The sequence below is a fragment of the Theropithecus gelada genome, chromosome 12, assembly GCF_003255815.1.
Source record: "Theropithecus gelada isolate Dixy chromosome 12, Tgel_1.0, whole genome shotgun sequence".
Taxonomy (NCBI): domain Eukaryota; kingdom Metazoa; phylum Chordata; class Mammalia; order Primates; family Cercopithecidae; genus Theropithecus; species Theropithecus gelada.
In genome coordinates this window covers 2,184,219-2,208,757 of record NC_037680.1, presented here as the reverse complement: position 1 = coordinate 2,208,757, position 24,539 = coordinate 2,184,219, and positions in this window count along the sequence as shown.

Genomic DNA, 24,539 nt, shown 5'->3' with positions numbered 1-24,539 from the left:
AAATAAGTAAGCCACAAACAATGGGAAATCTGGTTGTTTTTTTTTTTTTCCTCCCCCCCAAAATACACTGAAATCCCTTGGTGGACGCGCATGGGGTAGATAGAGGAGCAACATCCTGTAGTCAGTATTTGGGGCAGCATTTCACCATGTGAAGTTGCATTGCTTCAGGGAACACACTTCCTCCAGTGGTGGGTCTGCCTCCCCAGCACGGTTATGGAGTCACAGCTCCTCAGAGTAGCGAAGATCTCGAGGGAGTTAAGGGATGGAGCAGCCCTAGCTCCCTGCTGGGCTGGAGGAGGGGTGAGTGGGCACAGCCTGGGGAGGGAAAGTGGCTTGACTGGGGTTCTGGGCTGGTGGGGTGAGGCTGGATTTCAGGCTTGTCTCTCCTGGTCCTCGACACGGTACTTGCTCTTACACCGCAGCGAGTTCTGCCCTTACGGAGACGCTAGGCACAACTGATGAGGAATTCTCAGCATCATTTGGGGCTCGTTCGGAATGTGACTCAAGCATACCCTTTCGAAAGCCTGGTGTTATGGACTGCCTGTGCGTTCCCCCAAAATGTGTAAGCCTTAATCCTCAGTGCAACGGTCTTTGCAGGTGGGGTCCGTGGGAGGTAATTAGGTCATGAGGGTGGAGTCCTCATGAATGAGATTAGTGTCCTCATGAGAAGAGGCGTGAGTGAGAGCATCTCTTGCTCTCTCTCTCCCTCTTGCTCCCTCTCTCTACCACGTGGGGCCACAACAAGAAGTCAGCTGTCTGTCTGAAAGCTGGAAAGAGGACCCTCACTAGGAGCCGGATCTACCAGCATCTTGACGGTGGGCTTCCCGCCTCCAGAACTGTGCGCAAACAACCTCCGCTGTTGAAGCTGCCCGGGCTGTGGTGTTTCGTGAGCTGACTAAGACCTAGTAAAAAGTTGGGGTGCCATGCAATAAGCAGAGTCCTTGCCTTGGCCCGCCTGGCTCCCACCAGGCCAGGCAGGCATCCACACTTCCACCCATCCCTCTTTACAGAGGGGCTGTTTATCTGAGTAGCCACAGCGTTCTAGGCCCTGGGGATGGGGCAGTGACCAAAACACACAAAACTCCCAGTCCTCAGGGAGCTGAGCGCTGTTAGAGGAGTTAGAGGCAGACAGGACGGTAGGAAAACGCCATGTCCTCATTGTGTTGGTATCAGAAGGTGGTGAGTGTACTGGGGAAAATGCAGAAGAGAGGGCCTGGGAATGTAGTGGGGCCTCGGGCCCTCACTGACCTGGATCCTACCTCTCCCTGGCTCGAGCCTCCCTGGTTACCCCATGGTCTCTCCCTGATGCGTGGGAGCCTTTTCTGGTATGTAATCCCCGCACAGGGATGCTCAAGATGGGTTCTGGGAGAAGGCTGAGCAGACAGTGGCAATGCCAGGAAGGGAAGAGTTTCTGAGGCTGTCTCATCAGCGCTGCTGGGCATGGACGGAGGATTGGGAGGATGGGAGGCAGTCCTGGGCTTCCTCACAGGAGAATGTCCTGGAGGGTGTCACACACAGACTCCTCAGCCTTCAGGAAAGGGCCTCCTGCCTGGGTTCCTCCGCATGCATTAGATGGAAGGAATCGCTTTCTCTGGCAGGTGCAGGCTCAGAGGCACAAGCTGGGGCTTGGGCTCCGTGGCTGGTTGGTGGTGGTCCAGCATCGCAGCTCCTGCCACGGGGCAGTGATGCCGAGTCCTCCCTGCTCTTCAGGGTTTCCTGGAGAGCTGCAACCTGGTTGCAACAAAGCGTGGATGCCAGTTTCACCCACCACGAGCTTTGTCACCTCCATCCTCAATTACCTACCAGCAGGAAATCCTGCCTTCCTCCCCTGTTGCTGGGGCCTGGCACGAGGTGGTCCATTCTCTGGCTCATTCATTCCGTAGGTGCTGAGCATCTCGGATGTGCCATCTCTGAGCGGGCAAGCCCCTGCACTGCACGTGCCAGACATGCTGGAGCCTGTGGGCTGTGGCCAGCCATCCTCATTTGCACCGGAGAGATGAGTGGGAGGGGTAGGGGCTCTGCGAAGGCACCAAGGGGAGGTGGCTTAATAGTCCCTGGAAGTCAGATATGCTTCAGATGGGAAAAGGAGGAGAGAAGCCATTCCAGGCGGGGGCTGCCCCGTGAGTGCTTGGGGAGTGGGGGCACGACAGGGAGAGGTACAGGGACCTGTGGCCACAGCGGACGCTGGATGTGGCTGCAGAGATGCTGGTGGGCCAGGCCACGCGGGCTGACGGGAGGAGAGAAGAGAGTTCTTTCCAGGACAGCTGGGGATATCTCTTCATTATTCTTTTGCTCAAAATAGAATTGTCTTTTGAAATCAGATTTGACAGGCAGCCCAGGCACTTTGCCTGCGCTGTCTGGAGGAACTGGCTTTCTCGCCTACAGATGATACTTTTTTCCCTTCCAGAGGAAGAGGGAGTAGCATTCTGCTGGTTTTAGAGAACGTGGGAGTGAGGAGGGAGAAGGGCAAGCCATGGATTTAGAAGGGTGAGGCAGGGCAGAGTGCAGTGGAGGAGGCTGGGATGAAAGTCAAGGGTGACCTGAAGCCAGTGCAATTCCCTGTTAGAAACCAGAACCCATATTGCTGGTGGGTGGGCTAGGGCTCACTTCCATGACACTGGGCACTGTGCTCACAGCACCTGCCTCTGGGGCCTCCCCAGTGGGTGAGGGGGGCATGCAGGATTGGTGGCCCCCCAGGAGTCCCCGGGATGCAGCCCCACAGAGCAGGGCCCTGGCTCACAAGATGGTCTGGCCCAAGCCCCTGATTCTCAGAGGAACAGGCATCTGCTGCTGTGTCGACAAGACGAGAATCCACTGTGAGCTCTGGGGGAAGAAGGAAAAGTGGAGTGATAGGAGGAGATGGGGGTGTGGGGACCAGGGGGAGCGAGGGGATGAGGGGTACTCAGAGATAACAAGAGAGGGGCCAGAAGCCAGAGAGCAGGGCCAGGACCTGGCTCGGCCACTGCCGCCCTTAGTTTCCCCACCTGGAAGAGTGGGTTGTGCAGACCCTTCCTGCCTGGCTTAGGTAGTCGGTGGAGCTAGGGGCAGGCCCCGCACTGCATGGTGCCCTCTGCAGCTCTCTGTCCCTCTGCCTTCCTTTAAGCCACCTGTCCCAGTCCGCTCTACCTCCTAGGCTGGGTCTGGTTGTATCTGGTCTACCCCCAATTTTCCCTTGTACGTGTCACGAGGCCGGGCCCACAGTGCACACATAATACCTGTGCAGTGAATGGATGAATGGATCAACACAACAGTGAAAAATCTTTGGGGAAACCTTTAACAAAAGGCAGGAAGAGGATTCTTTTCAAACACGGAGAATTGAACATAGGCACGTCCTGTCTCCTGTCAAAATGTCATTTAAGTAACAGTGCAGGAGTTAAAAGGGTATAAACTCAGAAGCACAAAAAGAGCAGGGAGGACACATATTAGACACAAGAATATACCCAAAGGAATAGAAATCATTCTACCATAAAGACACATGGAGGTATACGTTCATTGCAGCACTATTCACAATAGCAAAGACGTGAAATCAACCTAAATCCCCCTCAAGTGTAGACTGGATAAAGAAAATGTAGTACATATACACGATGGAATACTACACAGCCATGAAAAAGAACAAGATCTTGTCCTTGGTGGAAAGGATGAATTTGGAGGCCATTGTCCTAAGTGAACTAATGCAGGACCAGAACACCGAACACTGCATGTTCTCATTTATAAGTCGGAGCTAAACATTCACACTGAGTAGATAAAGACACAAAGAGGAGGCCAGTGTACACTGGGGCCTGCTTCTTGGGTGGAGAATGGTGGGAGGGTGAGAATTGAAAAGCCACCTATTGAATACTATGTTTATTACTTGGGTGATGAAATAATCTGTACAGCAACCCCCCACGATACACCATTTACCCAATAACCAACCCGCACATGTACCCCTGAACCTAAAATGTAAGTTAAAAAAAGTTCAGAAAATTTTGAAAACCTGAAAGTGGAAGATAAATAGTAAAGGACTTTGCAAACCTGAGAAAGCGGAAAGCTAAGATCTATGAATTGATACAAAACCCAGAAAGGCTCAGGAATTGAAGGCGCCAGGTGCCCAGAGCAGAGGGATTGGGGTTGGCTTGGAAACTGGAGAAGTGGACACTAGCTTTCAAGGAAAACCCACCCAGATTGAAGCCCTGAAAATGAAGCTGGCCTAACTGGCTCCGTAGCCTGTATTTGTGCTTCTCCTACTCTACAGAGACAGGCTGGGATGTCTGAGCCCTCTGCAGGCTCAGGAGGAAGGGCAGATTCTGGGGAAGAAGGCCCCAGCCGCAGGAGCCATCCCAGCCGCACAGCCAGACTCCCGTTGTCAGGCTTGGCCCACGTCCGGCCGATCAGCGCATGGCTGGAGGACCGCACATCTGGCTGTGACGGTGGCTGCCTTCCTTTCGTTTCTACTCCAGCAACCCGGCCCCAGGAACAGCTGCATGGGAGGTAAATGGAAACTTTGTGGACAGAGTCCAGTGGTCACCCAGGGCTGGCGACGCTCCTGCCTTTAAGGTGTCCTGGGCACCCGAGCAGCTGTGGGCTACGGCTTATACTTTCCCTGACTGCGATGGCTTTATGGGATGTGAGACACAGGTCATTCACCTTTTACCCCAGTCATGCAGCTAATCACCAGAGCATTTCACCGCCTCAGCCGTGGCTGCAAAACACTAAGCCGATTATGGGAAAGTGCAGAACACGAATGCTCTTGTGGAATTTTCAGTAGAGATAAGCTTTTGCTGAGATTGAGTGTGACGTGAACTCAGCGCCCTCTCCATCTTACTGTGTGACCTGAAGCCAAATGACCCGGTCCCTGGGTGGACCCTGTCCCTGGGTGGACCCTGCCCGTCGGTGGCCCCTTCCAGGCAGGCCATTGGTCTTCGTGCACTCGGTCAGCTGTGGCTGGTACCTGTCCTCCTCAGGCCCCCTCTCAGGTAAGACAAGGTGTGGGACCTGGGGCTGGCAGAAGCGAGAATCCCTGGCCCTGGAATGGTTGGCGGTGAGGGTCCTCTGGAGCTCATCCCACTGCGGCAGCTCAGAAAGATGAAGTGGTTGTCCCGTTGTGTCCCCCCAGCACACAAACCTGGTGTCAGTGGCTCCAAGGCCCAGGAGGAGCTCCAAAAGCCACACACTGAGAAGATGTGTCATGGCCAAGTCCCACAGGGAGGCTGTGGTGGACTCCGGGCTGACAACAGGGCCTGGCCCTGAGTTCTGGCAGGGGCTCTCGGCATGCCCCATGGGACCCCCACGGATGACCATAGGACCTGACGGCCCCTCCAGGTTTCCAGAAGGAAGAAAACAGGATCTTGGGTGTTGGCGGTGAGTCCCAGGACTCTCCTCTCAGTGAAGCCATCTCATTCTTCCAAGGGCTCAGGTCCAAAGCCTGGAGCCTTGTGGCTTTCCTCTCCCCTCACTCCCCATCAGCATATACAGCCAGGACTGGGCCTCTGCTCCCTCCTGCCTTCCCCACTCACCCATGGGCCAAGCGTCCAGCTTCTCGCCTGGATGACCTTGGGGCCTCCCACCTGTCGGATTACACCTGCTACACCCGAGTCACATCAGGTCCCACCTGTGCTCATGGCCCCCAGCCCTCCTTTTTGCCTTTTCCTGATTGTTTTTCTCCATTGCACTTGTTCGTAGCTGGCCTGGCTTATATTTCCCGGTTCATTTGCCTTTTGAGTCTACCCCGCTGCACGGTGAACATGTGAGCAGTGTTTTGTTCATTTTGTCAACAGCTATATCCTCAGTGCCTACAGGGTCCCCAGCATGGAGCTCTGCTGAGTATGTTGATGTAGCGACACAGCCAGAGCTCCAGGCAGAGACCCCGTGGGTGGTGGTGTGTGCTCGGCAGCACCTGTGGGGTCACCTAGGATGGCAGCCATGCAGTCTAGACCATGGGAGCTCCACGGTCCAGCCCAGCCGTACACAGCGAGTAATGGCAACCCTAGCTTCTTACCACCCGCCACGCACCTTTTAGATTCAAGCATGGGCTCGGGTTCCTTGGCCTCAATATTCTCATCTATTAAATGGGATAATGACACACCTCCCTCGGTAATAGTAAGGCGGATGGACAGATCTCCAAAGTGGATGGGACAGCGGGACGAGCACACCTCTGTCCCCAGGTGTCACTGCCCTGTGGGATTTCTCTTTTGGATCCTGCGTGTCTACTTCCCTGAGCCCTGGACCGCTTAGTGCTCTGGGTCATAAGTATCCCTGACGTCTCCACTCCTGAATTCAGCAGAGGCAGGGTGGGATGTGCAAAATCAGCTTCCTGCAGGCCCTTCTCTGGCCTCATCTGACCTTCCCAGCACAGCTGTCAGGAAAGTAAGAGTGCAAAGGGCTGGCATCTCCATCTCATGCCCTGTGGGGCCGGTTGGTCTTCCCCACCTTCGACCTTCAGAGGACCAGGGAGCAGCTGGTGTTAGGGGATTCCTCCCTCAGCCCTTGGCATGCTGGGGGGCTGGGGTTCAAGGCCACACTGCCCTCCTGGGAGCTGGGCCGCCTTCCTCTCCCTACTGATGGTGGAGCAGAGCTGCAGCTGCTTTTCAGGAGGCCACCTCAGGGCGTGTAAGCATCTGACCTTTCCGGCAGCCACTTCCTTCCCATCACTCAGCCGCACTTGCAGGCTGCGCTGTCTCAGAGAGGAGGAAATGAGGGTGGAGAGCTCTGAGGCCTGAGCCTCTGCGGACCTAGCCTGGCAGGAAGAGTCTGGAGGGTTTGCAGCACGGGTACTTGCCCAGGAAGGACCCGGCAGGCTCCACCTCCTTGGTGACCTATGGGCAGGCTCACTAGGGACCCTCCTGATGGCGGGGCACCGCTGGGTGGTGGGAAGACCCACACCCCGACAAAGTGAGTATGGCTGGGATGGCCTGCTCTAAGAGGGGCTGTCGCCTTTTCACCCATGTTGGAAGAGACCCCCTGCTCTGTTCTTGGGACAAATGCAGCCCTGTTCTCTGAGCTTGATGGCCTGGGTTTTGTATGGGCTGCACCGGGATCGTGCGGCTGTGACGAGGGGGCTTTTAGCTCCCTGGTCCAGAGTCAGACAGTCCTGACTGGAATCCCTCTGGACGGGGCAGCCACTGGGTGATGCAGGCAGGCAGGCCCTTCCTGTGCCAGTGGTTAAATGTCCTTCTATGGTCAGCCCCGAGCCATGGGCTCTGCTCTGATAGCCTTGTGATGCCCAGAGCAGGCTTCTGGGGATTCAAAGCATCCCGGATGCGTTTCTTCTAGAAAGGGTGGAGAGAAAGTCTGGGGTAGAGTGGGCCCAGGCCGGGAGCCCTGAGCAGCCCTGAGGAATCAGGAGGCAGGGACGGTGTGGAACTGGGCTCCAGACCGGGCTCATCAGGGCTCGGCTCCCAGGATGCCTTCTCCAGCCTTGCAGCCTGCTGCTACGGTGCTCCTGCTCCGGTTCCTTTGGCAACCACTTAATGACCTGCTACTGGGCCCTCGGTGAGCCTAGTCAGTGAGGGAGATGGAGCCGAGGTCGTGCTATGCAGGGAGGCTATGCTAGAAGATGCAATGGCAGGCCTCAGCCTAGCCTCAGGGATCTCCAGTGGAAGCAGGTCAAGGAGGTCTCCTGGAGGCACTGACCCCGGCCAGCCCAGAGCACTGGCAGCAGTGGTGCAAGCCCAGGAGAGGAGGCAGAACAAGGCCCAGAAGTGCAACCTGTGTGTGTGTCAGCAATGTTGGGCAATGAGGTAGGGCAGCGTGGAGTTGGGAGATGAGACATGTCACACAGGGGCCTGGGTAGTGTGTTAATGAGTTTAAACTTTCTCTTGCAGAGGGGGGCTGTAGAGGAGCTTCAAGCTGGGGAGTGATATGGTCAGATTTGGATTTGACACCTGAAGGAGCGTGGATTGCAGGGAGGTTGGCTGGAGGCATGGAAACTGAGAAGGAGACGGGGCAGCCAGCTTAGCAAAGTGAACAGTGGCCCAGCAATGGGGAGGGAGTAACCAGAGGGGTGGAGAGCTACTTGGGAGGCACTCAGGGCTGCGGTGTGGTCCTTGATTAGACATGGAGGACAGACCAAAGGGAGGAGTCCTTTACAGCAACTGTGGGAATAGAGGACATTAGAAGCCACCTAGCTTAGCCAACCTGGAGAAGTCTTCCCTGGGTGGGGCCCAGGATGGCCACGTGGGGTGGCCATAGGCTCTGGGGCCTGCTGGCTTAGAGCATCCTTGAGCTATAAGCCTGGCAGGCAAAGTGCTTAAATATTTATCACAAACAGAAATTGATGTTGGAGAACTAAATTCTCAAAAAGGAAGTTGAAAGGAAAGGGAAGGTGGGACCTTTGAATCCCAATTTGTAGCATGCGGCCTCTGCATATTTCATTAACTCCTCAGAGTGTGGCAGGCCCAGATGTTCAGGATGTGAGGAGGTTCTGCTAGTCACACTCCGGTGCTCCACCCCTGCAGCAGCTCATTATTCCACGGCTGTGTGAGGAAGGTCAGAGGCAAGAATGCTCGAAAAAGGATGAGTGAATAAAATTGTGATGGATGGGGGAGGACTTGTGTCAAGCTGCTGAGGGAATAATAAGAATGAGAAGCGAGTTGAGATTTGAAATGAAAACCAGGAAAAGGCAGCAGGGTGTTTAGAAAGAGCACTGACTTTGAATTAAGCCAGACCTCATCCATTCACCAGCTCTGAGAACTTCAGGAAATTTCTTGATATCTCTGGATTTTACAAGGTACAGATAATATGATCTATAAGCATCATCACCATAATCATCATTATCACCATCATTATCATCACCACCACCATCATCACCATCAACACTACCACCACTATCATTATCACCACCTTTATAATCACTATCATGTACCATCACCACGCCATCATCACATCACTATCACCATCACTGCCATTATCACTATCTCCATAATCATTATCATCACCACCATCACTATCCTCACCATCACCGTCACTGTCATTATCACCATCTCCATAATCATTATCGTCACCATCATCACCGTCACTATCACCATCACTATCAGCACCATCACCATCATGTCATTATCACCATCTCCATAATCATTACCGTCACCATCATCACATCATCATCACCATCACTATCACCATCACTATCATTATTGCCATCTCTATAATTATTATCATCACCATCATCGTTCCTATCACCACCATCACCTCATTACATCATCATCATTATCATCATGCTCATCACCTCATCATCACAATGATGGTTATTATCACTATCATCATTATTATAATTTTCATCACGTTGAAAACTTACTATGTGCCTGACATATTAATCAATCTATTCCTCAAAACAGCTGTGTCATTATAGAATATTATCATGCCCATTTCACAGTTGAGGAAACTGATGCGTAACAAATTAGGCCCAAGTTGACCAAGAGCCAGTAAATGGCAGAGTGCTTCTGCCTGTCAGCACAGGCATCTCCGGGATTGAGGGTCATTGTGAACATTAAGTGCATGTGCACCCAGTGATGCTTGTAAATTGCTGGCTGGAAGCAGGGCTTATTACATGGAAATTCTTGCTGCCTATGCTTTTCTTGTTGAAGAGCAGCTGTGTTCCGGTCTTGTCAAGGGGTGGTGAAAGTCAGGTTCAGCCCTGTGAAGCATGAACAAAGTCCAAAGACGTTTTTCAGACCCTTGTGTGTGCCGGGCAATGTGCAGGTAGACACTGGGCTGTGAGGTGCTTGAGCCCAGCACCAAGAAACGTGTCTTCATGACTCTGCAGCGAGGTCCAGGAGATGCTTCATCTGCTGGGGCAGGTGGAGACTCCTGCCTGCTGCAAAGTGAGCCACGGACTGGTGGTTGCTATATCAGCTCCACGGGACAAAGCCAAAGAGACAAGAGCTTGAGCTTGGTCAGCAGCTACAGCAGTGTCAGCAGAGGCCAAAGGCCTGGCAGCTTCCGCTCAGGTGCCCAGTTGGGTGTTCAGCAGCCACGCCCAGGCCCTGCGTTGATCAGCAGAAATGGCTTTAAGCAGAGAATTGGTCTTTGACATTTTGAGAGCACCTGGCTAATGGATTTGAGTGCATTTTGATTACTTTAATAAAGCACACTCAACAGAATGCATTTTAAGGGCAGAAGGAAGGAGGGAGGACCCTTGCAATTATTCCACCCCACTGCATAATTTATTCCATAGGCTATAGAGTCACCTCTGGTATTTGGAAGTCTTCTATTGTGCTTTTGGCAAGGGGAAAACAGGCAGAAAAGGGAGACTTTTTTTCTTATTGGGTTAAGTAGTCTTATCCACCTCATTAAAGGAGCCCAATTTATTGTCAAAAACCCAAGTTAGAGTCTCACTTCCCAAAGTTTAACCATTTGTTAATATTTTATAAATATTTTCCTGTCTTAACATTGTTATTAAAAAAGGAAAGAGGAGAAATGGCAGCAATTTAGGATTAAGAAGTGTTTGGGGGAAGAAGGAGCCCTTGGGGAGGCGTGGGAGGGTGTGAGCTGTCATGGAGAGAGGATTGTTTTGTGGTCTTATAAATGTGGGTGAAAGCCCCTCCTTGTCTGTAACTTTGACAACTACAGAGTTGCTGTGTCTCAGTCTCTTATCTTTAGTGTGGAGACCAGTGTCTGGCTCTAGGGTTTGTGTGAGGTGAAAGGAGACGTGCTAGTGGAAGCCGTGCAGATGCTTTAGTGAGCGCGCAGTACTCGCTCAGTCCCTTCCCTCCCCCTTTCTGCCTCTGCCGAGCCACAGCTGCATAGCTGCAAGAGGCCTGGACACTCTGGACCACACAGAGAGACATATTGTTCCCATGGTGATACCTAGAATCAATTAATTGCCCAGCATGGGTGCATGTTCCATACATGTGCAGGCATGCTCATGAGGATGCACACACACATGCCTGCAAAGTTGTCCACATGCAACTTTGGTGTGTATGGGGTGTATGAAGATGCACATGTGCACGTCTGCAAGGATGCACACACATGCTCATGAGAATGCACACATGTACATGCCATGAGGATGCACACACACTCTTTTGAGAATGCACACATGTACATGCCTGCAAGGATGCACACACACACTCTTGAGCATGCACACATATACATGCCTGTGAGGATGCACACATGTACATGACTGCGAGGATGCACACATGTACATGCCTGTGAGGATGCACACACACACTCTTGAGAATGCACACATGTACACACCTGCAAGGATGCACACACACTCCTGAGAATGCACACATGTACATGCCTGTGAGGATGCACACACACACTCATGAGAATGCACACATGTACATGACTGTGACAATGCACACACGCTCATGAGAATGCACACATGTACATGTCTGTAAGGATGCACACACACGCTCTTGAGAATTCACACATGTACATGCCTGTGAGGATGCACACACACTCATGAGAATGCACACGTGCACATGCAATGAGGATGCACACACACGCTCTTGAGAATGCACACATGTACATGCCTGCGAGGATGCACACACGCTCATGAGAAGGCACACATATACTTGCCTGAGAGGGTGCACACATGTTCTTGAGAATGCACACATGTCCCTGCCTGCGAGGATGCACACATGCTCATGAGAAGGCACACACGAGCACATGCCTGTGAGGATGCACACACACAGGTGCCCCTGAGGATGTGTGCACACAGATAAGGGGTGGTGCTGTAGAAGCAGCTAAGGAGGGCCAGAGGACCCTGCAAACCAGGCCAGGAAGCATCCCCGAGGGAGTGAGCCTGTCCGGCGTGTGCATGCCCTCGCTGCTGTGGGAGCTGTTTGCCGTGGCATCCAGACCCTGCACTCGGCCTAGTTTCCTGTGGGAGCTTTTGAGGAGGGGAAGCTCCACCACCATCATCCGTCCCCTTGGGGGAAACCAGAGGCAGTACTGCAGACCAAAGAGGGGACTCTCGCTGCCACCAGGTGAGTAGGGGGCTGAGGCAGCTGCTCTCTGCCCATCTGAGGCTGTCCACCTTGGCAAGCACAGTCAGCTGCAAAAGCCCTGCAAGGCTCGGAGACAGCATGTGCGACCCTGGGGCCCATGCATGTGGACCAGCTGAGTGCTGCCGCTCTGAGAGACACTTGGAATACAATGATCCTGGCACTTGGAGGGTCCACAGAAGGGTGTGTTCGAGGCTCAGTGTCTGGCTCCCAGGGGCCCTGGACACTGGGCTTCCAGACTCAGAGAAAACCTGAGGCCTGAGTGTGCCAGGTACGTTCTTGTCTATCTGCAGGGCCCGTCTGAGAGGGTGGCAGTGCCAGCACTCCCTCTGGGATGTGACTGGGAGGCACACTCACTTCTGGCATTCATTCATTCATTCATTCCATAGGTATTGTGTGAAGACCCTTCCTTGCCGGCACGGTGTGACGGGCTGGGGGCAAGGGAGCGTGGAAGAGACAGGGGTCCCTTTATGTTCCTCCCCTTGGCCCCAGGCTGGCTGGGGCCACTGTGACCAAGAGAGAGCAGAGGGCAGGAAGCCGGGCACTACAGAGGACTTAGAGCACAGCAGGGGGATAAGATTGGCCCCATGCCCTGGTGCCGGGGGCTCTGTCCACCCTGCCCTGCCAGACTTGCTCCTGACATGTCTGGCTGAACTCAGTGGGTTCTGATGTTCCAACACCACCATCCTCTCACAGCAGGGAAGCTGAGGCCCAGAGAGCCAAGGGGCTGGTCTGGTGCCCATCTTGGAGCCGGTGTTGGGATAGAATAATTCTCCCTCCACCTTAGGCCTCAAATGTGAGGAACGTGCAGATTTAAAATGTAAGAAATTTAAAAATCAAGACATGTGGATTAAAAGGTGAGCTGTGGAGAGGGTGGCATGGCTGTCTCAGGGTCATCTGGGCTGGTGAGAACATGGGGATTGCTGTGGGGGCCGAACAGCCAGGAGAAGTGGGTGGGTGTCCGCCTACCTCTAGGACCTGCCTCTGGCCTCAGCAGACAAGGCGGCAGGTGGGTGGGTGGGGTCAGGGTTCGAAGCCCAGCCTCCACAGGTGCTATTTCCCGAGGTGCGCTCACCTCAGCCCATTTCTGGAACAGGGAGAGGGACGTTGGCGGGAAGGAGGTCCCGGGACTGTTTTACAGATGTCAGGCAGGTGGAACTGCTAGGTTGCCGTTCACAGACCGAGACAGATGTGGACTGTACCCAACGCCTGCCCCGTGGCCGCCATGGCCAGCACGTTGCTGAGCTTCCCAGGCCACACAGTGAGGGGCCAAAGCCCAGAAGAGCCAAGCTCCTGGCCTGACACAGCGGAGGAGGCCCAGGGCCCGGTTGGTCTGCCTGGGACCTTGCCGCGGAGCTGGTCTGCAGCCAGGGACGCAGCCCGCACAGCACGGTTGGAAGCCAACCTGTCAGGAAGCTTCAGGAATGGGAGGCTGGGCAGCTTTTGTTAACTGGAATCGCTGTGTCCATTTTTGGAAGAAAGAAACAGCCACTACCTATCTTCTGCTTGTGTTGTCTCCCTGTGATCCTCACCGGGCTGAAGCAGACAGCCCTGAGGCCTGAGGATCTCACCCAGACTGGCTGTAAAGTCTGAGGGATCCAGGACAAAATGAAAAAGCAGGGACCCTTGTTCAAAAACTTACAAATTTCAAGACGGTGACAGCACAGCAAGGAACCACCTGTGGGCCCTTCTGAGCACACGGCCCTGGGTGACTGCACAGGTCTCCCATTGTGACGTCAGCCCTGACCTCCCCGTTTCCTCTGTGTCTTCCTGCTTGTGACACGTGGTGCACAGACTGAGTGGCCTGCACACCCCAGGGCCGGGCTACAGCGCCTGCCTTTGGCACGCAGCCATCCGCCCATGTTCAGGCCCATGCGGCTGGTCTAGCTTAACCTGAGGGTGAAGACTGCTGTGAGGGTTTCAGAGACTGCCTTTCAGGAGGGCTCCTGACCCCAGTGATTCTGGGGAACCAGGGGTAGTCCCTGGAGCAGCGGAGTGTAAGGGAACAGGAAAGGACTGCCCGCTGGGGTATACGTGGCTATTCTGTTAACGTCTCTGAGCCTCAGTGTCCTCGCCTGGGCCGGGCCGCAGCCCCCTCTCTCAGGATGGTTGAGACACCTGATGCCTGGACAGCTACATCCCCGCTTGTCCACTGCCCAGCCCAGGGCTCTGCACACATGGTGGGTAGCATGTAGCCCTCTTCTCTCTCCCTGGATGAGAAATAGCTTGGATCAGATGTGACAGGAAAGTAGGTAGACTAAAATAAATCAAAACGAACTTGGTTTTGAGGGTTTAGGGGACACTCAAGGCAGGATTATGGCTGCATCTCAGGTCCAGCCCAGCAGGACCATGAAAGCCTCTTCCCTCACCCTTCTTCTCATTCCTGCACAGGCTCCTTCCTGCTCTGGTCCTCACAAGGGACGTGGCAGGCAGCACCTGAGAGTCGCCCCTCACAGCCCGGGCACCCAGGGAGGTTGGTCCAGGTCCCAGGCCAGAGCCCAAGGAAGGCACCTGGAGCCCAGCTGGGGTGAGGGACAGAGGTCCCGGAGAGGGTGCCGGTGGATTCTCCAAAGGGAGGCCTCTCCTGCCCTGTCCATTCCATTCAGAGACACCACATACATGCGTTGTTTTGGTCTGCGTTCCAAATCTCTGTTTGAAGGACATTTGGACACTCTGAAAAAGTATAAAGGGAAAGTGGAAATCACCTGTAACCCATCCACTCAGAGATAACCTCTGTTACATCCTGACGAGTCTCTTTCCTTCCTTTGTAAACAGTCAGTCTCTCTCTTTTTTTTTGGCAGTCTCACTCTGTCGCCAGGATCGAGTACAGTGGCGCGATCTCAGATCACTGCAATCTCCGCCTCCTGGGTTCAAGTGATTCTCCTGCCTCAGTTCTCAAGTAGCTGGGATTATAGGTGTGTGCCACCACACCCAGCTATTTTTTTGTAGTTTTTAGTAGAGATGGGGTCTCACCATGTTGGCCAGGATGGTCTCGATTTCCTGATCCTGTGATCCGCCCGCCTCGGCCTCCCAAAGCGCTGGGATTACAGGCGTGAGCCACCGCGCCCGGCCAAGAATCAGTCTTTTAAGACAAGTACGGTTGGCCCTCCTTATCCGTGGGTTCCGCATCTATGGATTCAATCAACCGCAGACAAAAAATATCAGGAAAAAGCAATGAAAACAACAATACGACAATAAAATAATACAAATAAAAATGCAATAGAACAACCATTTACATAGCATTTCCATTGTATCTGGTATTACAAGTAATCTAGACATGATTTAAAGAACTTGGAAGGGTAGGTGTAGGTTACATGCAAATACTATGCCATTTTGTATCAGGGACTTGGGCATCCCTGGATTTTAGTATCCTCGGGGGTCCCACGTCCTATCCCTGTGGATACCGAGGGATGTCTGTGGTTCTATTTCCCTAGCTGAGGAGAAAAGGAATTATCATGGGCTGAAAGAAGGTGGCCACCCTAACTCGTCCTGAGCGCAGGCCGTGCCATCCTCTGCCCACTCGCAGGAGGCGGCCAGCGTAGGGATCAAGGGTTCCTGCCAGTGTGGACCCCACTCCGGCACCAACTATGAGCACTTGGGCAGCTTACCTAACCTCTTTATGCCTCAGTTTCTTCACCTGAATGGGGGTATTAACAGTTCTCGCCTCCCAGAAGTATGGTCAGGGCCAGGGAAGTTAGTCCTGTACCTTCTTTGCCAGACTTGGGCCTGGATCATAGTGCATAGTTACTTGGTGGACGGAGGTGATTGTACGGTTGTGCCAGGTGCAGGTGTCCATCAGGGTCAGTGTCCCCTGGCTGCTGTTGAGGGTGTGTGCACGGCAGCCCCTTCTCCAGGACTGCTGGAGCAAGCACTGCCACGCCTGGGAGGTTATGCCCCTGCCCCTGAGCTGCACACACCCACCTGCTGTCTGCTGATCCCAGAGAACAGCTTCCCACCCAGGAGAGACCAACCCCTCAGAGCAGCCTGTGCTCAAGCCCAGAGCCTCCCCAGGCCTGGCGGGTGGAGACTGGCCTCACCTGAGCTCACGCCTTGCTGGGCTCTTCCTTGCCTGTGCTGCTTCTGCTCTGTCTCATGGTGCTTCCTGAAAAGCTCACTGTCAATACACCTTGGGCCTGCAGATCTCAGCCCCGGGCTCTGCTTCTAGGGAATCCAATCTAAGGGCTGTATTAATTTTCTATCACTGTTGTGACAAATTGCTGCCAACCTGAAACAACTTGAAACAGCACAGATTTGCTCTCCCACCATCCTGGGGCCAGAGGGGCTGAAACGAGGCTCAGTGGATGCAAAGAAGTCAGCAGGGCTGGTTTCCTCTGGGACTCAAGGGGAGCCTTCTCTGGCTTTCTCAGTTCCAAAGGCCACCCCCGTTCCCAGGCTCTGGGTCTCGGGAGGCCCGGGTACACTTGGATGCAGAGAATGTGTGCTGGGGAGGCCTTTCTCGGCCCTGCAGGGTGCACATTAGGCCCCAGAGGCCCCTCAAAGGAACGGGGACGGGGCCCTCTGGCAAGTGTGGCCAGGCTTTCCTGGTGAGTGTGCACGCCCTCAGGTGTGGAAATGATTTTCTGGTGAGTGTGCATGCCCTCAGGTGTGGGGAGGCTTTCCTGGTGAGTGTGCACGCCCTCAGGTGTTGAAACCTGCTGCTTCTTGACAGCTCCCTCCATCTTCAAAGCAGATCCCTTCAACCTCTGCTTCTGTCCTGCATCTCCTCCGGCTCCTCTGTGTCCCTCTGATGAGGACCCTTATGATTATATTGGGTTATTTCCTTAAGCCCATTAATTTCCCCATCCAAGATCCTTTGACTTTATCACACCTGCAGAGTCCCTTTTGCCATGGAAGGTGGCATTCTTAGGTTCGGTTGTCCTAGTCTCAGATTAGCATGTGGGTATCTTTGAGGTCATTACACAGACTCCTACGAAAGTTGTTGTGAAAATCCTCCTTCTCCCAGGCCGGCACAGCCAGATCCCTCTTCCTGAGCAGGGACAGCATGGGAGTCCAGGAGGGGCAGGGGGTGCCAGGCCTGGGGCAGGAGTTCAGGTGGGATGGCTGGAGCTGCACCCACCCTCTTCCTCCTCCACAGCAAATGCCAAGTCAGACCTGCCCCTCTTCTGCCCCAACCCTCCAGCAGCTCCCACTTCTCTTGGAAACCCCAGGCCCAGGCTCGCACCTGCTTTGACCACAGTGGCCTCTTGTTTCCTGAACATGCTGACCAGGCTCCTGCCCGGAGACTTTGCACTCACTGCTCCCTCTGCCCAGACAGCCTTCCCCAGACACACAGTATACTCCTTTCCAGGATCAGCTCAAGTTGACACGGTCCAGGTCCTCCCTGGCCAGCCTCTCTGAACAAGCCCTCCTACCCCAGTCTTGAACGTCTACTAACTGCTATGTTTTTCTTCTTGACAGTTCATTGCACCGGACATGTATTTATTTGGTTATTTGCTTTGCTTCTGTCTTATCCCAGGAGAATATATGCTGCTGATGGCGGACACTTTATACCTCCAGGGGCTAAAACAGTGCAAGGCTTGGTAAACATCAAATGCATGCCTGAGTGAATGAAGGAAGGAAGGAATGCCACAGACTTCTGGAAAAGCTCCTAAAACGTGAGGTCCAATATCAGCCGAGTTGGATAAGAGGGTCTGGGCTGGACTTCCTCTTCAGGTTGTCGGGCTTCGGGTTGTTCTTTGCTTCCCTGGCGCTCGCAGTTTGCTGGGCCCGGTGCAGGTGGCTGAGGCTCCTTCTGAAATTGACTGAAGAGTGCAGGAAGTGAGGGCTGTGGCCGCCCACTCAGGGCGAGGGAGTGGGCTTTTGAAACCGGGCCTCATCAGCACCTCTACTGCACCACTCCCTCCTCGGGCATACTGAGCTCGCTAATGCTGTTGGGATCCAAAGGAAAAAAGCAGTCTGTAAATAAGCTCTCTCAGACTTAAAATTAAATTCTACATTTTCCTGAGCTCATGGGAATTGACACTGCCATTAGGCTGTAATTTGTTTCTCAAAATTCTTCTATTTTAAGAAATTAAGCAGGAGGAGAGGAGGGTGGAAAATGAGCGGGAGGGAGAGGCACTGGGGGAAATGAGGACACCCCAAAGGCAGACAGACTGGGGGGCGGGGATGCACTGTGGGGGCGGGGGAGGTGAGAGACAGCCCGAAGCCTGCGTGTTCTGTTCCTTCTCCTCCCATGGTTGCCGCAGCGATTTCTCAGCTGAGAATACCTTTGCCTGCCAGCCTGTGTGGAGGCCTGGCAAAGCCCGGGCACTGACAGCGGCACTGGGGAGAGGACTTTTTCAGCCAGGCATGGAGTCCCAGGTCACTCTGGCACGCCCCGGGGGTGCAGAGCAATCATCCCTGGCCCCGAGGGCACCAAGTCCAGGAGCCTGGCACAGCACAGCCCTTTCCACTCAGAGTCCTGCCTAAAAACCAGCAGTGCTCTGGGTCTGGGGAGTCCCGGGTGCACCCGGGTGCTTGGGAATGTGTGCTGGGGAGGTCTTTCGCAGCCCAGCGCGGGGGCACGTCCTGCCCCACAGGCCCTGCCAAGGAATGGTGGGGCGGGGCCTCGAGTGAGTGTGGCCAGGCTTTCCTGGTGAGAGTACACACCCTCAGGTGTGGAAAACTGCTGGTTCTTGACAGCTCCCATATTCTGCCCTGGAAACAGACCCGCTATTCCCAGTTAATCTTATTTCCACGAATAAGGATGATAAGGGGCAGTTGGAGCTGGCGCCTGCTGATGAATTGACACTACATTGCTGACTGATGGAGGAGGCAAGGAATGAGCCCTGAGCGTTATATTTGGGCAAATGGCTGTCTCGAGGGAGATCAGCCAGTGCAAAGGCCCTGAGGCTTGTCTGAGGAGCAGTGTGGAAGCCAGAGTGAAGTCCTGGGGAGGGGGCAGGAGAAGTGCAGGCCTTGTAGGCAGCCTGGGGACGTGGGCCCCACTCTGAGAGAGATGGCAATTCCCGTGTGTAGACCCAGCGGGGTGCTGGTCTGGCCTGCCTTATAGAATGATCACTCTGGCCGTTGTGGTGCGGGAGACGATCTGTGTGGAGAGTCGAAGCATGGACATGCGTTCGGAGGCAGGAGATGAGGGCGGGTGTGGACCAGCTGGCAGCAGGACAGCGCTGAAGAAGGGGTTGGATCTGGGTCTATGGTATTGGAAGGGCAGAGCCCCCAGATTTGCTGATGGAGGAATGAGTGTGGACCACAGAGCTTCGGTGGAGGCAGGAGGTGGCAGAGCGCTGTAGGACATGGGGGTAGTAGTGGCAATGCAAGTCCTGCCTGCCCCAGTTGCCAAGAGTGAGTGGGGAGAAGGAGGGGCTTGCCTGCTCCTGGGAGACCACGCCAAGCCACCCTGTTTTCAGTTCTCATATCTAGGTTGACAGAGCCCCCTGGGAGCTTGAAGCCTCGCGTGTTGAGGATTTAGGAGCTCACAGCTCTAAGACCTGCTCCCCTTGTTGCTGTTCTCAGTTCCTCAGATCGCCCCTTGTGGTCTCAGACCAAGTCCCGGAGCCTTCCTGGTCACTCTTTTGCCGTAAGCAGGTTGCTCAGGCTGCACTCAGGGGCGCTGAGGACACTGGCTCTCCCCGCACCTCCTCAGCTTAACCTGTCTGCACCCAAGGCTAGATCTGTCTGCACCCAGGAGTGAAGCTCCTGTGATGCTGGTGCACACATCCATTCAAAAGTTGAGAACAAATGCCTGGCCTTTGCCTCCCCTGGACGCTTCCAGTTCTATGCTAGGATGGTTCTCCCTTCTCTGTGGCCCCCGCTGGGCCCTCTGCAGGTCAGTGGCAGGGGAGCTCGGGTGCCAGGCAGGCTGAACCCCCTTTCACTCTGATGATTCTGATGATTGCTCAGATCACACCACACTCTGCTTGACTTTCTTTCACCTTTGGACCATGCCTTTCTTCTAAGTTTTTTTCTTAGCCTCTGGTGCTTTTTTTTGTTCTTAGATGGAGTCTCACTCTATTGCCCAGGCTGGAGTGCAATGGCACAATCTCAGCTCACTGCAACCTCCGCCTCCTGGGTTAAGGTGATTCTCCTGTCTCAGCCTCCCAAGTAGCTGGGATTACAGGCGCCCACCACCAAGCCCTGCTAATTTAGTAGAAATGGGGTTTCACTATGTTGGCCAGGCTGGTCTCTAATGCCTGACCTCAGGTGACCCGTCCACCTCAGCCTCCCAAAGTGCTGGGATTACAGGCATGAGCCACCACTCCTGGCGCTTACTGGTGCTGTTTAATTGTTATTGTTATATTGTCCCAGCTGACTTTTTGCATTCTGTCTTTGTTACATCCCCCAGGAGTTTTCAAGATTTCTGTAGCTTTTCTGGGGACTCTCTAAAAGCCCCCGCATTCTCTGAAAGTTCTCTACATCCTCTAAAAACTCTGCCTCTGTCCTCCTTCCCTTCCTGGGGCCTGTCCTCAGACCGTAGCTGCCCTCCTGGAACTACTGTTACCGGTCTCTGGATTGGAGCCATTGTTACCTCATCCTGTGTCTTGTTTCCTGATTTTCCCTCTCACTTTGCTGGAATCTATTCACAACTGCTTTCTAAGGAAGGGAGCCTTAGGGTTACTGTTTTCATCCTGTGTTTCTACAAAAGGGTTCGTCGTGCTCTCACATTTCTGCCAGCTGCCCTCGCCAGGCACTGTAGTGCCACAGAAACCCTCCTGCCCGGAACCTCACGGCGTCCTGTGTCACCTCCCAGGATCTGGGTGGCCGACGTCTGGCTGTGCTGCTTATATCTTTATGAGGGATGGGTTCTTTTGTCCAAAATAATTACTTTTTCCTTCAACTCCAGCAAGTTCTCCTGTGTTGCTTTTTGGATAAATCTTCCTGCTTCTGTTTTGTTTGATCTTTTGTTTCTGAAACTCTTGTTGGTCATTTGTTAGATTGTTCCCCTGTAGAGTTTACCATTATTTCACTAATAGTCCTGTCTATATTCTGAGACATTTTCTTGTTTTTAATCTTCCCGTCTCTCTATTGAGCTGGTTGTTTTGGCGTTGGGCATTAAGTTTGTAAGAGGATTTTCCTGTTCTCCGATATTTTGTTTTTTATGGCTGCCTGTTTTGGAGGCTTTCCTTCTTTTCTTCAATCTCCCTAGAATACCAACTGGGCATTTTTCTCTCTCTTTTAAGAGTGGTTGAGGCCGGGTGCGGTGGCTCACGCCTGTAATCCCAGCACTTTGGGAGGCCAAGGCGGGCAGATCACCTGAGGTCGGGAGTTGGAGACCAGCCTGACCAACATGGAGAAACCCCATCTTTACTAAAAATGCAAAATTAGCCGGGCATGGTGGGGCATGCTTGTAATCCCAGCTACTTGGGAGACTGAGGCAGGAGAATCACTTGAACCTGGGAGGCGGAGGTTGCGGTGAGTGGAGATTGCACCACTGCACTCCAGCCTGGGCAAGAAGAGTGAAACTCAGTCGAAAAAAAAAAAAAAAAAAGTGATTGGAAGAGATCTCATGACTAAATTACATCTATTTCTTTGAGATAGTTCCCCTTTCTCTTCAGGCCTTTCTTCATAGTGGTGACCCTGGGAACCTGCCCAGATTTGGGGCTGAGATACACAAACTATGTGGGGGCTCTGGTTTTGGGGACAGGCAGGTCAGAAATCCCTGTAGGTGCTGCTGGCCAGCATTGCAGGGCATTTCAGGATTCTGCGGTCTGTATTCTGGGAGAGCCAGTCTGCTCCTGGGCCCTGCTAGCCGTTACTTCTTAGCCTGTTCCAGTGCTTGGCAAGATCGTCCAGCTTTGGCCTTGAGACCATGCCTAGGTCTGGACTCTCCTGTGCACCAGGGTGGGGTGGGAGTGGGGATAAAGAGAATGACCTTTCAGAGCACAAACCTGAGCTCCTCCTCCCAGGTTAAACCTCTGCAGGTCCCCTGGGGGGTGGCCAAGCCTGACTCCCTGTCCCTCTCTGTTTCTGCTGCAGTAGTGCAGGCTTTCTACATCAAGACAGGAGCTTCTTCTAGCATTGAAAGAAAAACAAAATAAACAAGCAAAATGCCTCTTTAACCCTCCCTTCCTTTCCGAGACTTTGCCTGTTGCTGCTCCTTTTTACTGCAAAACTCCGAGAAGCAGCTCTCCTGTCACTGTCCAGTCCTCCCAGCCACTCCCTCAGGCTCAGCCCCACCTCCCCATGGAGCCCGTCTCTCCAAGGCCCCCTCGTGGCAGGGTGGTCACTCTCTGGCCACTCTCCTCTCAGTGCTTTGCCCGCCTTCATGATCCCCCGGGCTGCCTCCTCTCCTGGCCTCTGTGTCTTCCTGGCCTGGGAATGTTGGGGGCCCAAGGCTGTGTCCTGCTCCTCTTCTCTCCCCCTTCTCTAGGGTCTCCTTCAAGCCCATGATTTTAAGAGCAAGGACACACTGAAACCACCAGAGTCTGTCCCCAGCCTGGAGCTGTCCCCTGAGCCCCAGAGCCGGCATCTAACTTGGATGTCTCTGGGCGTCTATGACATCACCTGCCCTCCTCCCACCCTTCCCTAACTCAGCAGAGTGCAGGCTCCTTACAGCGGCCCAGGAGGGTCCTGGGAGCTGCTCTGGATGGACGCCTCTCTTTCTCTGTGTGTGCATCTGTGTCTGTATCTCTCTCTGTGCCTCCACCTCTGTTTCTGTCTCTTTTTCTCTCTCATACTTTACATCTGCCTCCAACCCATCAGCAAATCCTCGCAGCCTCTTTGTTGGGACTGAGTCCAGAACTCCCTCCCTCTGCCTTCACTGCCACCATCTGATCCGAGCCACTACCACCACTCCCCTGGGCTGCCGTGGAACCTAACGAGGCCACTGCTTCCTCACTGCTCTGTGCAGGGACTTCTACTGCGTCTCTGACACTCTCTGGCACCCCTGCTCACATGTCTGCCTGCATGCCCCAGGCCTGGGCGAGACAGGGACCACCTCTTGCTCACTGGCACCCAGCTCCTAGGTCGACGCACCCAGGGCAGGGGCATAGGCGACGCTTACTCCATGAGAGGCTGCCGCACCCTCACTTCCAGATGGGCAGAAGAGCTGGCTGCCTCCCCCACACCACTCTTTCTTGCTGCAAGAACCCCCATCCTGTTCAGGTATCAGGATCGACAATGTCCTCAGGGAAGCTGAGCCCCCAGGCAGAAGGGGGCTTCATGATTGGTTCACATCAATCAATAATCCTGTTTCTCTGTCAGGAGCCCCTGTAGTGGTGGGCGTGTCACTCAGTTCTGATTGATGAGGCCTGAGGGGAAGTTGGCCGGGGCTTCCGGGAAAACGTTCTGTCCCCTCATAAAACAACCGAGCTTCACAGGAAGGAGCTTTTTCTGTCACTTCCTGCCTTTCTTCCTGTTTCCTGTGATGGCGGCCCTGACCCAAGAGCCTAGAGTCACTCACTTCCAGTTTTCTTGACAAAACCCAACAAATACTCTAAATGGTGACTGTTACTCTTCTGTCACTTGTACCCCAATACACCCTGAATGTGCTGCCCCTCACGCCCACTCCAGGCTGCGCTGGAAAGAAGAAGGGGCTCATGGTCTCATTTAAAGTCCAACCCTGCCCTTGCTGGGGGTGTTTGAAAGCTACAGGCACAACAGGAAATTCTCTGCTGGGCGTGGGGATGAGGTTGCCTTGCCATGGGCACATGGGAGGAGTGTTTTGAACCTTTCTCCCCAAATGCAGTAGAAGTCCCTGCACAGAGCAGTAAGGAAGCAGTGGCCTCGTTAGGTTCCACGGCAGCCCAGGGGAGTGGTGGTAGTGGCTCGGATCAGATGGTGGCAGTGAAGGCGGAGGGAGGGAGTTCTGGACTCAGTCCCAACAAAGAGGCTACTAGGATTTGCTGATGGGTTGGAGGCAGATGTAAAGTATGAGAGAGAAAAAGACAGAGACAGAGGTGGAGGGACAGAGAGAGATACAGACACAGATGCACACACAGAGAAAGAGAGGAGTGTTTTGAACCTTTCTCCCCAGGAGAGCAGGGGAGAGGCAGGAGAGAAGAGGCTCTGCCGCCGTGGTCCGTCTGAGACACTTCAGGCCACGAGTGTGCGGGGGCTGCAGGGTGGACTCCCCAGGCCTGAAGGAAAGCCTGCTGCAGGGAGGCCTGTCGGGGTTGTGGTATGCACCTGTCTGTGTGTGTAGGTCAAGGGAAGGGGCTGATGTTTCATTCATGGGCAAGCGATGATTATGGGTTAGCTGCAAGTCAGAAATGAGAGAAAGAATTCAGTGGGAGGGGCCAGTCAGGGGTAGAGGGGCCGGTCAGGGGTAGAGGGGTCGGTCAGGGGTAGAGGGGCCGGTCAGGGGTAGAGGGGCCGGTCAGGGGTAGAGGGGCCGGTCAGGGGTAGAGGGGTCGGTCAGGGGTAGAGGGGCCAAGCACTGAGAAAGCCCCTTGAGTTTTCCAGAAATATCAAGGAGGCATTGGATGGTCAATTGCACTTGGTATGGGTCCAGACAGTCTCCAGAAGGAAGTGCCTGGGAACCCCGAGCTGATGTGGTGTCACTCCTGGACCCTCCTTCTGTTCCATCAAAGTGCTTTCGGCTGGACGTCATGTGGCAGGCAGAACAATGCCCCCAGAGATACCCACACTCCAATTCCGGAAACCTGTGAATATCTTACTTTCAGGCGGACTTTCGCAGTTGCGATTAAGTTAAGGCGC